Raw genomic sequence first — 17710 nt, 5'->3', positions numbered from 1 at the left:
TGCAAGTGCCATGGGCAGTTTGATGTATACTATGGTGTGCACACGCCTATACATTTCACAGGCAGTTAGTGTTGTAAGCATGTATATGGCAAATCCTGGGAAGCAGCATTGGGAAGCAGTGAAATGGGTATTGAGGTACTTGAAGGGTACCTTGGATGTGGGATTAGTTTATGGTGGAGGCACTTGTTATGTAAGTAGGTATGTGGATTCAAATTATGCAGGTGATCTAGATAGACGACGATAGACTACTGGTTATGTGTTTATGATGCATGGTGCACCGGTAAGTTGGAGGTCTATGCTACATGCTACAGTTGCTCTATCTACTACTGAGGCAGAGTATATGGCAGTGGCAGAGGTAGTGAAAGAGGCACTATGGCTTCGAGGTCTTCTGGATGATATGGGTATTGAGCAGAACAATGTTGCTTTGTATTTTGATATTCAGAGTGCTATTAATTTGGCTAAAAACCAGGTTCATCATGCTCAGACCAATCATATTGATGTTTGTTGTTATCACTTTATTCGGGATGCCGTTGAGAATGGTGATGTAGCACTTGAGAAAGTGGACACCCATGACAATCCTGCTGATATGCTGACAAAGGTTGTCACCGGAGATAAGTTCCAACACTGTTTGGACTTGTTCCAAATCCTATATGCTTGAAAGAGTCCTTTGTGGGCATGGCCCTTCGGGGAGGTTGACTGCGAGTTCCAGGGACTAGTACTTCTTGCTGGATGTGTTCGGCTCGGTTTTATATGTTAAAACCTCACTGAGGTGGAGAATGTAGAGAAAAAAGACGTTTTTTCTCTCTTTGGTGTTAGGCGCGCCCGCGCTCTCAGTATGCCTAGACCAGGGTGCGCGCGCGCTCCTCTCTTGGGTGACTTCCAGTACTTTAGGGGTGCACGCCCTTCGAAAGGCCGCGCCCACGCTCCACCATATTTCAGCAAGGTTCGACTATTTTCGGAAGTTTTTTGGAAACAGTATAGATATAAGTTTTTTCTGTAAAAACTTAACCTAACCAAAACCAAGAAAGAGAGAGATTGTAAGAGAGCAATTCTTAGTGAGTTGAGTGTTCATTCTTTGTGAGTGAATTGAGATATCTTATAATCTGTTACTCTGGACATCTACTAAAGCTTGAAACTCGCAGTGTGGACGTAGGCAAATTGCCGAACCACGATAAATCTCGTCTTGTGGTTTGTTCTTCCTTTAAATTAATTGTTTTACTTTATATGCTTGTTTATTAACATTGAGAAGTGTTGGGATATTACTTGGAGGGTGTTGAAGTGTTGTTTAGTGTGAAAGTTAGATCAATCTTTGTGTAGGGTTGATCTATTTGTTGTGGATAACGTTGTTTCCGCACTGTTCTATTCACAACAAATACCTAATTTCGAGTTGACCAATCTAAATAGTCCCGGAGGATTTTTAGGTGATGAGCAGTTGAATCAACTAGAACAAACGGCGTATGCATAACAAACCTAGCCGAGCTGACCAAATTGCACCACTTTACAAAGGAGGTCGATCATGAGTCTCTTTTTAATAGGTCAAAGTTACATAACACAGGTTAGTTATTTGTGGACGCTACAAGTCTACAACAACTTCTCTGGACTATAGGCAGTGTCGAGGCAAAAACTGTAAGCTACAGATCTACCAAAACACTCTTGAGAAACTGACCTTCTGAATATCACCACCTGCGAGAGTATTACCGCTACTACAAAACAATTTTAGAACTTGCGCACCTTGTTGAACTTGTTGCATAAGAGAATATGTTTGAAGTGTCGAGACTGAACCACTTTTTAGTTCAGTGGCTGCCTACATACCCTTAAGAGACTGAACCACTTGTGGAGATTTCAATGTAGTTCTGTTGCTCAAAACTCTTCAATATGTAACCATCCAAAAAACTAGGGAATCTAAATATGGATCCTTATCCCTAGTTTTCAGTTATATTAGATAGAGTCCAAATCTATCCCTAGTTTGCAATTACATTGGATAGAGTCAAAATCTCCAGATTTTGTGAGATCCGGCTGGGCCTTGTTTTCAGCTGATTACGGGCTTATAGTGAGGCTTGGCCCACATGCCATGTTGTGCCCTGACTATAGGCCTGCAGATATGAAGGGTCCATTATGGGTGTCATGTCCAGAGATCATGCCCAGCTGGTCCATAGAGGCATTGTGCTGCTGAGCATTCCATCGAGTTAGATGCCTTACTACACAAGTCGATCCAACAAAAGAGGAGGATCAGGTAAAGCCATGTGGACCATTTATGAGGGTCCACACATCGCCCCCTCTTTGTCACGCGGAGCTGCCATGTGGCAGAGAAGAGAAATAAAATCCGATAACGTTTCTTTCAAACAAGTATTCCAATGCTGATATACCCGTAGTTCCAGATTTCTTTATAAATTGATGTCGAAACAACCCCTTTCATAACTGGAAGTGTCCAATGGATAAAGGTCAATGCTTAAGATATATCCCTATCATAACTAAAAATAGCCATAAAGAATATTTCTATTTTTAGAAGATGGAAATGATATCCAGCTAATGGAATTGTCCAATGGTTACTTGGAGTGAAGACTTTCACTTAACAAAAACCAAAGTCAAAAAAGGATTTTCATGTATGCTCATTTCTTCACAAAGGCTTAGACTTCCATGATAAACACAATGGAAAACCCAAAGGACATGAATGGTGATGAGGGTGAAAATAAAAAGATTAGAAATGGGGCTATTAACGGAGGAAGTGGTGGTGTTAATCAAGATAAAGATAGAAGGATTGATGGTGGTGGTGGGCGGCAGGGCAAACATGATGTAATAGATCTACCTCGTCGGAGGTCCGGCGACTAAGGAGGACTAATGGAGGCCATGGTATGGCTGAAAATCCAAGGTATACGGTCGGAAACTCGTTTCCAGCACTTACCTCTTCGTCTCTTTGCTTTTTCTTTCCTTAAGTAGAAATAGGAAATAATGATACCATACTTTTCCTTATTGATGCCGCACGGTCTGGCTTCAACCATCTACCATCAGATTTGGTTCTAGATAAGCATGTAATCTAGATGAAGTAGGATAGTGAATGATAGTGTACCCAGTTACCCACTCTAGTCATGGATGGACCACTTAACCCTCCTTTTAGACAAATGATTTGGTGCTGCTCCATGTTGAGGCTGGACGATCTTCCCATATATGACTTTGACCAGTCAGCATTGACTTTGACCAGTTTTTTTTTTTTTTTTGCGTGGAGATCCCATAGACTTAGAGAGTCCATGGTAGTTGCTTGATGCTGAGAATATGTTCACTCTAACGGATGATATGTTTGCTTGTAGGGTTCCGTCCGTCGATATTGATTCTGATGATAATGGTGAGGATGATGCTGAAGCTAACACTGAGCAAGCCACTGCTGGCAACGTTATATGCCTATGCTTAGGTGGATTGCTAGAAGCAATTTACCGCTCAATCAGGGTACTTCATTGTTCCGTCCTGAACGCCTTTACAAGAGTTTTGGTATACCTGAAAGTGTTGTTATACATAAGCATGATAACTTGGCACTCCCGGTTGCTAAAAATGAAATAGTCGTTTCTTATGCTCAGCTACAGTACGGTCTGAGACTTCCCTTGGGGAAAGTGATGTCTAGATTGCTGAATTGGTGGGGTCTTGCACCTGGGCAGATGATGATCCTGTTCTATTGTTAATGAGCCGAGTCTGCTACATCCATCAATCTTATGGCATCAGACTTGGAATAACAGAGATGTACCTTATGCTCAGACCTAATTAAGAAAAGGATTTTGAAGGACATTCACTACTACAGAATGACACATATACCACGGTCAATAAGAACGTTTATACCACGGTTCTTCCAAAAACCGTGGGAAATATTATATACCACGGGAAATTTCTTTGGTCATTGGTTTACTTAGTATATGCCACGCTTACATGAAAACCGTGGGATAAGTTAGGCTATATACCATGGTTAGTTTTTTTTTCGGCATGAGAGTACTCCACATCCCCACTACCATAAACATAAACGATTGGTATATAAATTTTCCACTTTCTACCGTGGTTTATGACTTTATGCCAAATAGTCAAATCTGAAAAAAAATACCGCAGTATGAAACTCATTCAAATTGGATTCCCGCTATTCTCTGGTCTCTCTCACAACTTCTACAGTTCTACGACTCTTCACTACAAAAATGGACTTTTGGCCACGGATGCCCGGTATCTTTTGCCACGGTTATGAATCCTTGTTGATTCACCCACGATTATTGACCGTAGCACTACAAAATAATTGACATATACCGACGGATAAAAACCGTCCTGGTAGAGCTACGCCGACGGATTAAAACCGTCCCTAGGCCGTCCTAATTTGCTCTGTCGCCATTGCTTTAGTTATGGACAAAAACCGTCGGAAATGACCGTCGGCATAGCGACGGTTATGTGTGGGATTTTATCCGTCGGTATAGATATTCTATACCGACGGTTATGTGTGGGATTTTATCCGTCGGTATAGGTCACCTTTGGCGACGGATGGGTGTGTGATGGAATCTGTCGGTATAGGTCACCTTTGGCGACGGATTGGTGTGTGATGGTATCTGTCGTTGTATGCGAAACAATATGAATCACAGTTGATGTCAGCTAGGGATTGTGTCCGTCGGAATTGTTTTTTTTTTTTTTAATTAATTATTATTATTATTATTTTTTAAATGCTCATATTTTATTAATTCAATCAATGTTTACCAAAATCCTACATTTTAATCCATACCCAACTTTCTAGCATGAACTCATATATATATATATATATATTTTATATAACTTGTGGTCATAATTCTCATCTTCAACTTACAAAATAAGTTCACACCTTGAACTTAAAAGAGAATTCAGTCTAGCAAAAATCATATTCATCACGATCACTTAAGTACCTATAAGTTCACATCCTCCACCGAGTCAATTTAATTTCTTAAGTACTAGAGCAAAATAAAGATCGCTAACTACTAGTTTTAGACAAAAAGAGAAGTTCAATAAACACTTCAAGAAGGCGAACTATGAGATGCAAACACCAAGAACTCTTTTAGGCCGGATGACAGCTCCTTGCACAACTTGACCAAGTGTTTTTGCCATGCATTGTGAGGGAAAGGCAGGATAGCATCACCCCTCACGCACGACACGGACATAAACTTTGAAGTTCCCTCCTTCTAAAGTCCTTTCACCATACTCTGTGTTGGGGTCGACGTCTTGCACAACACCTCTAGCAACAAGTTCAAGCGGCCAACCTCCACGCAACTCACAGTCTTTGCCAATATAGTAGGCATTTTCCAACTGAAAAGAAAACATTTTAATTAATAAAGATTTCACATTAAAACAATACATACATATAGATAGACGTGCACGTAGAGAAACTATTTAAAAAGTCTGCAACACCATTCATTACATTGCACGTGATTATTTTGTTGCAAAGAACGTAAAACATGGCATAAGAATAAAGTATATACAACAACACGTTGACCAGTAACACCAACAGTAACAGCAGCAAAATAATTTGAGTCCATAGTTTCTAACTTAAACTATTGAAGTAACTTGGATATGTTTGATACATATGATGGGTGCCCAAGACCATGTGCTAGATAGTACATAACCCACTAATACCAACAGCAATGTGCTTCAACCTATTAGAGACTGGTTAGGCAACTCGTTCTCTTTTTACGGGTTCTATCTTCCAGAACAAAGTGAGTAGAAAACTAAATCTATTACTAACCTACCGAGCAAGAATTCAGAATAAACAAGAAACTAGAATAAATAAATTAAATTAAGCAAGTTGTTTCAGTGAAATCAGAAAACCTTTGATAAGTCAGGCTTCAGTTTCGAGATTGAAGTCTTGGGATAAAAACGTGCCTCATACAATTAGAGCCGTTACTTATTTATGTGATGCTTCACATAGGTCCACTTCTTTTCTTGTTAAACACTGGGAAGTTTGTGTAATGTGTACTCCTTGAACTAGTGGATCTGGTAGTTCAGTACGTATATGTTATCATCATCAGCTTATAAATCTAGATATAGTCCCCGCCACGCTTTTAGTGTGAATGTCGGACACCTAGAAGTCTACAAAGACAACCTATAACATAAATGATTGACAACAGAAGCCGGACGACTTTCAGAAGTCTTCGGAGAATAGCCTAAGATATATAAAAGTCTTAATGAGTTACAGGAGTGCACTGGATATGGAGCAGCAAGAGGATAAGCACGAAGAGCAGAAGGTTAAAGGTAGTACGACAGTAGGCAATGAGTTACAGGAGATTCACAATGTTGAGGAAACTGGGAGGATATCAGCTGGAAAGAAAAAAGGTTGGAAATCTCCAACTAACGAAAGTGAAGGAAGCGCGACTCAAGAAAAAGAAGAGGACAAAACTGAGATAGCAAACGTACTGGAAGTGGCAGCGATGAAGATGAAGCCAAGTCACAGGAGCAAAGTAATGAAGGAACAGATGATGAAGCAATACAAGAGGAAGGAAATGGTGGAGGTAAGGGTAATGAGAGTGAAGGATGGCAGACACCTACACGGAGACATAGGGCGAGAGTGCGACCTGAACATAATAATTTGAATGAAGAAGGCGCGCAAAAGAAAACTGGAAATATGAGTACTCTAAAGCAGGACTGGACATGCCCTCATCAAGGTAACCCAAAACCACTTGTTTCAACTGCTGGGGCAGACGTTGCAAGGACAGAATTGGGTGCAGACACAAGGGGAAAAGGGCAACTTGGAGTTCAGGCAATGAAAGCACCATCTTTTGTGAGGCACCAGAGAGTGTTTAAACACGATCAATCTCAATGAGATAATTTGCAGGTGGAGGTGGTACGAAGGATTAAGAGAATTGGGCCAGAAACAGGCCCAACAATTGAGAAAAGTTTTATCAGAGAACCTATGGCACGCAAGAAATATAATGGCAGCAAGACTGCCCAAGATAGATAGATAGATTAGTCTTTTTTTTTTTTGAGTCTAGTATGCATGGTTACATGAAATGTAATAAATTGTAAATATAAATGCATATAATGTACCAACTGTAGGGTACATAGAAGTTAACCTGAGCTCATTATTTATGATGATGCTAGGTGAGAATGTAACAAGAATTTATTTATGAATAAAATAGGGGTAGGGGGACTTCTTTAAAACCTCGCTTACCAATAAAAAAAAAAAAAAACAGACTTGTGCTAACCCAAAAAAAGAGCTCCTCAAATGTCACTTCAGTTCTGCAATAAGCTCAAGAAAAGAGCTTCAGCAATTGGAACGACAGCTCAACCAGTATCTCAAACAATATATGCATCACGGGACTCGGGAGCATTTTCGCAAAGTTATGGTAGACAAATGAGATACTTTCAGAGAATTGTGTAAAAGCAATTACCTAGAAACTAACTAAACAGGTAATAATGTTTAATGAGCTAGGACCGTTCTGTTGACTCTTAACAATTCCCTGAATTTTCAGTCGAGCAACATCTTTCAAGTACATCATACAAGACAAATGAGATACTCTAGCAAAGTTTTATATTAGGATCAGTGTAACTGCATTATGGAACCTCGATCAACAGATGAATTATCTTCTCTGAATCATGCAGAGAGTTTCTTCAAGCGTAGGTTAGGCAGACTGGCAGACAAGATAAATGGTTAGGCAGACTGGCAGACCCCTACCTGTGTTGATTAACATAATGAATGTACACTGTCCCTATCATATCATTATAAGCTATATGTTTTATCGATGAGTTTTGAACAAAGGATTTCATTTGAGATGGACTGCAAGCAGGTGTGAAGAGTGTTCAGAAAGCGGTGGGCGTTGTGGTTTTGATTTTGTGATGCATAAGTTCATGTGCTTCTGTCCTGATCGACCACATCAAAGGCGCTGCAGAAGCGCGAGCCCCAGCTCAAGCCCCCAGCTCGAGCCCCTTTCCTCTAAGTAGTAAGTCTGTTAGATATCAAAGTTCACTTTTTTCAGTTTCTAGTCAGTATTCATATTATCTTGAGTATCCTTAAAAGCCTTAGCGAGAGTATAAACAGAGACTGGAATGGTGTCATAATTATACTACTATTTTTTACTCATTAATCTTCGATAAAACAAAAATTGTTTCCGATTTGAAGCTTAGGCTAGTAAAGACTTATTAGCTCATAATAGTATTGTAACTATTTGGTGATAAAATACTATGTGGTAATTAGGCCATGCCATTAAATCTTTACTAACCTGATATTTATTATCTTACTGTAAAGACACAATTGATCTACATATATGTTTGTCCAGCCGTGACTCGGTAAATCAAACATCATTATGACCTCAGTAAGCCGGCTAGTTTAACTGTTTTTTAACTGTAACTGTAAGTGTAACTGTAACTGTTTTTAACTGTAAGTGTTACTCCACATTCAAGAAGGTCTATAGCAATGGTGCTCCTGCAAACCAAACTTGTTCACAGGTGTCTTAATGAGGACAATTTTCTGGAATGCATTATTGGTAATGATAATACCATTACTTTGTGCATGAGTTAATAAACAACAAAAAGGGCCAAAAGAAACAAAAAGAAAAGAGTAAAGAACAAAGCTATAGAAAGACAAAGAAATAGAAAGGCAATGATATTGTCTATAAAAAGAGAAAGTTAAGTTATTGATAGTTACCGGAGCAGTACTGTGACGACTAGCATGAGAATGTGGCGATGGAACATTGTCGTTGAAAGTTCCTCTTTGGCTCATAAACAGGCCTCTAACCTCTTCCATGTGCCTCGACATTTTAGCATCCATATTCGCCTCTATAGTTTCGATCCTCCTCTCAAGGAGAGTATTTGCCTCCATCAAGCCATCATTCTTTTTCATCAAAGAGTCTCCCTTTCGCGATGCAGTTTTACAAACCCCACGTACCTAGACCTCCGAACGACCTCTTTTATCTGGCCCAACCACCTGTTTTCATTGAGCAATTCATAACAAGTACCAAAACTAAAATAAATACCTATCATGATATTGAAACAACTATACCGTAGCAATTGCGTCTCCAGACAAATCATATTGCGACTCTGGATGCTCAGAGATGTGATTCTTAATCGAATTCTGTTAAAATTACAAAAATAAGATGAAAGTCATTCATTTTAAACTAAAGATGTATATATAAGCTAAATACATACTAAAACACTAACCAATACTTCGGCTTTGTGGAACAGTTTCCTTTGGTTTATGAATAAGCATATAGGAGTCTGCCCTTGTAATCTCCGATTCAGAATACCTTTCTCCAAAGCTAGCTCATTCCGAGCTATAGCAACCGAAGTTCTCGCCAAGAGATGAAGGCATGATCTTTGCTTTCATGATTCAGGTTTGTTCCTTGCACTCATGGCCTACATATTTAAAAGCAATGTCAAATCAAACTAACATGAAGCACTACCTATTAAAACATTGACACATACCTTAAACTTATCGTATTGCAATAATCAACAAATTTGTGCCAATCCTCCAAGGGAATGTTACGCGGCCGCAACTTCTTTCACTAAGGAAGGATCTTCATCTTCGACAAAAGTTTCATACAGCGTGTGCTTGTAGTTCCTCCATGCTTCATTCAGTTTTACGCCTTGTGTAGTCGGTGTCTATCGTCTTCTCATATTCAAACACAAATTGGCGTCCCAAGTCTTAACAACTTTGTCTTTGAGATCCTTACCAATATGTCGCCAATCCTCATAGCATTTGGAAAGTCTCGGCGAGCAATGTATCCCAATCTTGTACCAAATTCACTAACAACGTCTATGGGTGTGGTTGGTTGGCCTTTTTCGTTAGTCCGCATTACAAGTTTGGGGCGTGGTTGACCCTCAATTTTCTTCGATGCCAATTGAAGGGCCTCTTTTTAGAAGATGCGACTCTGGATGAACTCGGAATGTTTGTGGCATCATCACCTGTACAAACAAACAACATTTTAAGCTTGTACCATACATAATTATTAAAAGAAATCTTAAATGTTAAACTGAAATTAATTACCCATGTCTTCATTGAGCTGATCATCATCCAGTGAGTTTGAACCACCAGGTGAGTAGTGAGTGTCCATGTTCACTAAATAAAATGTGGAATTTCATGAAGCAAAAAGCAAAAGAAAATAAAGAAAACAGTGACATTTCAAAGAGAGCATACAGTCAAATTATAAGATTCTAATAACATAACATAGGGAAAAAGAAGTTATTAATCCTATACTTGTGCTGATTTTCTGCTCCCATGATGACATTTCACAATCAATTATAATAGTTTAATGACATAAGGACATAACCAATGACATAAGGACATAACCAAATAGTTTAATTTTATATAATGCAATAACCAACAAAGAAATGGTCTAAGGTCTATTAGATCTTTGTCTCTTTTTATTTCTCCTATTCTCAACAACCACAAACACATCTTCTGGGTCATTAGGTACTAGATCATCCTCCACGGCTTCCACATTGGAAGGCCCTCCTATATCAATATTAATATTTATCGTTCTATCATCTGATAGCAGACACACTTCATCATGATCAGAATACAACTTTTTTGGAACCTCTATGACTACATTCCAATCAGGATCCATTGGATCCCTCGAATAAAAAACCTGTGCAGCACGCTCTGCGAAAATAAACGGTTCATCAGCCATGTGGTCTGAACTCATTAGGTTAGACAAGTTCACCAATTTGAGGTTTGCTTCTACATCTATTTTCACACCAGTTTGGGAGCATTTTACCCAATCACACTTGAACAAAACAGGCTTGTACCCTCTCGATCTCAGAATGGACAATTTTCGAAGAACACTATAGTATTGACATAGTCTTCAACCGGATATTTGTCCTTAGCACTAGACCTAAAAGTAGTCATGCATCTTGTGCTAACACCGCCATTGTTTTGGTTCCTTCGTGCTTTCGTTCATGATCCTTGGAGACAAAGAGAAAACCATTTACACAATACTTTGTGTATGTTGTTGCCAAACCCAGCAGGTCCTCTCACAACATCTTTGAACTGGACATCATTTGACTCTATGTACTCAACCTGTGTTTTTTCAACCATGATGTGAAATTATCACACAAAGGTATCCTTAAATGGCCTGCCCTCTTCCTCCCGGTTCTTCTCCGGTCCTCAAGATATTTGGTGTACTTCCTACACATTATTTAACATGTTAGAAGAAATTGCATTTGATTAAACTAGTATGCAATTCCAAACAATAATGTCAAGGTATACTTACTCCTGCCAATAATCATATTTAGCATGGCTTTTAATACCCAATTCGTGCCTGTTCATACTCAACACCTTCTAACCCATAGCCATGACCCACACCAATTGGCCCACCTCCTTGATAGTATGATCATAAATCTTATCAAACAAATCAGGTACAAGTGGAGCTTCATTTTCAGCCATCCTATCAAGTTTCTCTAGAATACCACCCCCCTTTATTTATAGCCTGCACAATGAATAAGGGTCTCTTCTTTCAAGTAGTGCTCCACTAACACACCCTCCGGGGCGTGCTTTGTTTGAGAGCGGATCCCTTATAAGTCTTCATCATCCTTTAAACGACAAGGAACACATTATAGGAATCACATTAATAGGAAACAGAATTTTCAAGACAACAATTACAAAACTAATACCTTTCGAATGTATACATCCATCTAAGCCCAAAACGGGACCACATTCACGAGCCTCCCCGAGCAAGGTGAATGGGCAAATGCATCATGATAACAAAAAGTGATGGAGGGCAATGTCTCTCGAGTGCACACAATGTCTTAATCATATTTCTTTCAAGTACATTGAGTGTTTCGACATCTATTGTTCTAGCACATAAAGCACCAAAAAAAGTACAAATGCTTTTGATGATGGATCGAGCTTCCTTTCTGCTGCCATCTCTATAGGCATGTTGAATCGCTACCGGGAGCAAGTGCTGCATCAAGATGTGATAGTCATGTGACTTCAATCCCTTTAAATCTACTGAATCAGCCTTGACAATATTAGACCAATTACTACTAAAACCAACGGGCACACTCAGATTGCGCAATGTATCAAGAAAGCATTTCTTCTCCACTTTGTTAAGCCAAAAAATTCCCGACTTCATAACAGTTTTACCATTCACCTGGGATAACCAATACCTCCTTTTAATTTTCAAAAGCTTCAAGTCTTTGCGTGCCTTGTCATTATCCTTGGTCTTCTCTTTCGAATTAAGCATCATTGCAATCAAGATTTCACAAAAATTCTTCTCGATATGCATGACATCAAAGTTATGAGGGACTGGAATGTACTTCCAATAATCCAACCCAAAGAATCCTGACCTATTGGTAAAACACGATTCACCTTCATTTTCTCGGTTATCATCGCACTCAGTAACATTGTGTTTCTGTTTGCCTTTCCCAACTTTTGCTTTTAAGTTCATTGTCATAGTATCAACCTCGATCCCAGTTAGCCTTGCTGGTGGCTCCTCTAGCTCTTGAGTTTTATCATAGGTGCTTTCTCTTGTATCATTTCTGGCTTCATCTAACAAAGGCAACCAACGTCTGCTTCTCATGTACACATGCTTACCTCCATTCATGAAGCCAAAAAGAAGCGATCTTTGGACCACAAGCTGGACAACCAAGTTTTCCTTTAGTCTTACAACCGGAGATATTTCCATAAGCTGGAAGGTCATGTATATTGTCCACATCAAAACAGCCCGCATTTTAAATCGTCTCCTTTTGATGCATCTTTTACCATTACCCTTCATGCCACAAGTCATTCAACTCTTTGACCAATGGTTGCAAAACACATGAATATCTTTACGGCTGTTTTTTGGACCTTCCGATGAGTGTTGTGAGCATAGTGAATTGGGGTTTCATGCACAACCAAGGTGGAAGGTTGTAAGTCACACACATCACAGGCCACGAACTATGCAATGAGCTTAATGACCCAAAAGGATTGAAGCCATCAGTTGCTAGCCCCAAACGGACATTTCGAGGCTCGGCAGCAAAATCTGGGTATTGTGTACCAATTAGCTTCCACACCCCAGAGTCAACTGGATGCCCCAAAGTACCTGGAGGGGACTTTCTAGTTGAATGCCAACGCATAGCCTTTGCTACCCAATCCACTCTATATAATCTCTTTAACCTATCTGCTAGTGGAAAATATCTTAAAATCTTCGCAGCACCAGACCTGACCCCTTTCTTTCTTTCCTCAATGCTTAAAGTTTTAAACCTCGAGACCCCACAAATATGACAAGAAACCTTAGATTTGTAGTCTCCCCAAGATAACATACAATCATTTACGCGCATCAATTTTATCATACTTCAATCCTAAATCTTTGATTATCTTATCCGCATGATACATATTTTTTGGTGTGTTATTCCCACTTGGAAGCACCAACTGAAATAGTTGAAGCAATGCAGTAAAACTTTGGTCAGTCCACCCATGTGTGATCTTCAAATTAAATAATTTCACTACAAATCTAAGAACGGTGAAGTCCTTATTTCCAGCATACAATTCACTCATCGCCTTACGCAAATTAGAACTAAACTTAACATCTTCAAATAAGTCATTTTCAAATAAGTCATTTTGTTCATTATGTTCTCCCATTAGCGTATCCAAATTATCACCACCAAGTTCCCCCACCACAGTGTTAAGGGCATTAGCCATGTCCGTTTCATTATATGCATTATCACGAAAACCTAATCCTTGTTCAACATACTGATTTTGTGCTACTTCACCATGCACGAACCACACATTATATGTTTCACAAAGCCATGCCTAAAACAATCTACTTTGACGTCATCATGGGTCTTGGCTGGGCCTTGGTTTAGGCATTTGCCACATGGACAGGGTATGACCTTTTTATTACGATGGTGTATCTTCGTGAACTCCACAAATTTCTCTAAACCAGCTATAAAACGCTTATCTGGATATTTTAAGGAAATCCAACTCTTATCTATCGATGAAGCGAAAGCATCCATACCACTATATATAACAAAGAAAAGCTAGTTTGTAAGAAGCATCAACCAAATCAAATAATTAGGCACAAAGAAATCAGATGAACCAGTTTATATAGGCGAAAATCACGAGACTAGCATACTTTCTCATTCACAGACATTGATCACTCCATTAAATATCATTCTAGTTGCACTACACATATATCAAACCATACAACACTCAGACAAGTATATAAAGATTGCTCATTTATAATATCGACAAAAGCAATACACAGACAAATACCCTTGGCTAAAAAATTCATGAATTCAAATATAAACTCCATCACCCAATTTCTACATTAAATGCAAATAAATATAAAAAAAATATACCTATACTCCCAAGTTTGGAACCCAGATTTATACAACACATAATGAAGAGGTTCCCAATAATTGAAAACTTCATCACAATCACTTATAATATTAGAAGTAGCACTCCAGTATCTCAACACACCCAAACAAACAAACACATCAAAACAGCTCAATTTCTTTTTATTCCCATTTTTTCTTCCGAAGTTTTCAAGTTTATCTAGTTTCATAGTAGTGGTTTTAAGTAATGAATAATAATCGGCAAAGTAGATAATAATCGCCAGTTAGAGGGAGCTCTGCTTTTTGGGCTTTTAGTTTTTTAAGAGAGCAAATGAGGGGAGAGATTTACGAGAGATAAAACTCATTAAAGAGGAAGACGCGTCTAGTGTCCTAGCAATTAAATTCGGTATAAAAGCGGTAATAAAATCAATGGAAATAAACCACTAAAATCAAGCACCCAAATTATAATTTGAAGAGGGTAATACTAAGTCCGATGCGTGTAAAGTCATCGGGTGATAAAAGTAAGAATTCGAAGAGAGAGCGAGGAGCGAGGAACGGGATGCATAAGGACATCCAAGAATCAAGTTATGGATTTGAATCTAGTGGTCCTAGAGTCTCACAAGACCGGGAAGGATGCATTGGCCTCGCTTCAACAGACATTTGTTGTGTCGGATGCAACCTGCACCAAGGCTTGTCTATAATGTTAAGCTAGCTCTCGGCTTCTTCAATATGACAGGGTATTCTTCAACGGAGGTCATTGGAAGGAACTGGTATGCATTATTATTACTTACTACAACTCTTGCAAATAAGACAGAATTTCAGGTGTTTAAGTATTGGCTATAATAAAATCAGATCCATGTTGCGATTAAACTTTCTACAAGGAGGCTGAGAGACAGACCCGAAATGAAGTTGCAAAGATAAGAAGTGTAAATTAAAACATGCCAAGGAAAAACAAATAATCGATTTTATTATACTAAACCAAATTAAGAAGTGAGAAGGTTACCACAATTGCAGAGAGAGAAGGAAAGTTTGTGTTTGAGATTGAATAATCACTCGAACCTAGACAGAAAATCAAGTTGCAAAACCAAACTATTTAAAGTTTATTCATTTTAAATAATTGAATAATCAAGTTTGAGATTGAAAAGTACCATCTTCAAACTCACAGCGGAATCGCGGAATCGCCGTCTTAAAAAAATTAAGGCAAAACTTTCTTTTCTTGAAACAATAGAGCCACTGAGAAGAAATTTTTGGGGGGAGATTTTCAGCGCCTAAATGTAAGCCGACGGTTTCCTGAATTTTTTTATTGTCTAAAGAACAATAGAGCTACCGAGAAGAAATTTGGGATTTTAGGGTTCAATTTGCTGCGGATTAGATCCCTAAGAAAACCATCACCGGGTTGGAATAGATGAAAAGTTGGCTGTGACGGGCCTGGGCTTTTTTGCCGACGGATATTGTACATCAGCAATAGAATTATGGACTGGATCCGTAGGCATATCTATTTTGGATCCGTCGGGAAATGTCAATTTTTTAGTAGTGTAGGTAATAGTTTTTCTTCGGTAGGCCTATTTAAATACCTTTACCCACGATTTATCTATTTCTTGGAGTCAGGGTGACAGCCAGACAAACCGTCGGATGCGTTTTTTTCTGTAGATTCACACCAACGCTTTTTGACCGTGGGTTATGGGATCGTAAATTGGGCGAGTAGACCACTGTTGCTTGACTTGCTTCCCCATCACTTGTTTAACTTTACAAAACAAAAACAAAGAAACCGTCAATTTTCTACTTCCCCACCACCGCTCCCCACAATTAGCCACTTGCTCTTTTTTTCTGTTTTTTTTCTCTTTCTTCTTCTCACATCTCAACAAGGTAATGAAATCAAAAAATTATTTATTTCAAGCACCCGATTTTTTTTGTGTAGGGTTTTATTTGACAAAAATTTCAATTTCAATTTTCTTAGGATTTACAAGCTTTGTTTCTCTTCACTACTCAAAGACACGTTTTTTTTTTTTTTCCTTCAACGCGTCTCAACTTGGAATCATTGCTGACCCGAAACCTAGGTCAATTTAGTTTCTTCAAAGGTTTTTCATATTCATTTATTTTACTCTTCTACTTAATGATTGTAGCTTTGCCTTTCTAGTGTTTATTGTGTTAATTACTATGTTTCCATATGTTAATAATAGACAATTGATAAAGTAAGGTTGGGATTTCGTGTTTGAATAGCTAATTAGATTTGTCACTGCTTTGGGTTTCAAGCAAGTGTATAAATCTGCAGATTTGGGTAAGTTTGGGTAAGTGGGTTTAACATACTGAAAATTTATCTGTTTCTATAAGGTCTAATTGTTAATGAATAAGGCCTAAGAAAATTTATTTGTTTCTATAAGGTCTAATTGTTGATGAATAAGGCCTAAGAAAATTTATTTGTTTGTAAAGATGTAATTATAATAATTGGGCTGAGTTTGGTCTTCTTTAACTGCATAAGGTCTCGAAGTTTGGTGTGTATGAGATTGGTTCCTTCCAACGCTTTAAGTTTTCCAAGTCTTCATTGTTTGTTAGTAACATAAACTGATAATTAGTACAAGGAGAAACATATAATGCATTATTCAGTTAGCTCGATATACATTTTATTTTGTTAATCAACACTTATAAAAACTACTTTTGTAATATTTGAAATAATTAAACTGGGTTGAGAATTGATGCTCGATGATGTAGAACTTCGAAACACCATCTAGATCATTAGTTCACTTCCATAATACCCTTATATAACGAGATATTATACTATAGTTAGAGAGATATTATAACTTCGTCTAATGCAGATGAGTCTGATTTTATCGGGTCAAAAGCTTGGATTAATGCCCTGAGCTTGTATCAAGTAGGTAAAGTCGATTGCTACTTAATCCATATTTTCTTTTGCTTTCATAGATGTTTTCCATGGACTGTCGAAAATACATTGGAGTTATTAAAGGCATATATAAAGAGATATCATGGAGTTTTGTGTGTGTGTGTGTGTGTTTTGTGTCTTCATTTAATTGTATTTATCAGAATCTAAGAATTATGTGACTGGGACATGGGTTTGTGTTAGAATCATTTATTGCTATTTTTACACTCACTTTCCACTTAGAGAAATTGACACTGCTCTGTGTCCTCTAATATGTGATTTCTTCTCTTTATTCTTGGCTAGATCTGATGTGATGTCTTGTCATTTACAAGGATTAGTATAAACAGTTTTGGACGAGACTCAGTTAACTACTTTTAGTTATGACAAAGAAATCACAGAGACGTCTTGTGCAAAGATGAAAGAGGTCATCAGTCAATATGGAGGTTAGTTTTAGTTTCAATATTAATTACTTGACTAGTTTATTTATATATATATATATATATATATATATATATATATATATATATATATATATATATGGGCATTCGTAAGGGCGATATTTGGAGTGAGACATTATGGCTAAAAGGGTATACATGTGCCAAAGTT

This window comes from Coptis chinensis, chromosome 8, assembly GCF_015680905.1.
Source record: "Coptis chinensis isolate HL-2020 chromosome 8, ASM1568090v1, whole genome shotgun sequence".
NCBI classification, from domain to species: Eukaryota; Viridiplantae; Streptophyta; class Magnoliopsida; order Ranunculales; family Ranunculaceae; genus Coptis; species Coptis chinensis.
The sequence above is the reverse complement of the archived record's forward strand: the minus strand, read 5'-3'. Positions refer to the sequence as shown.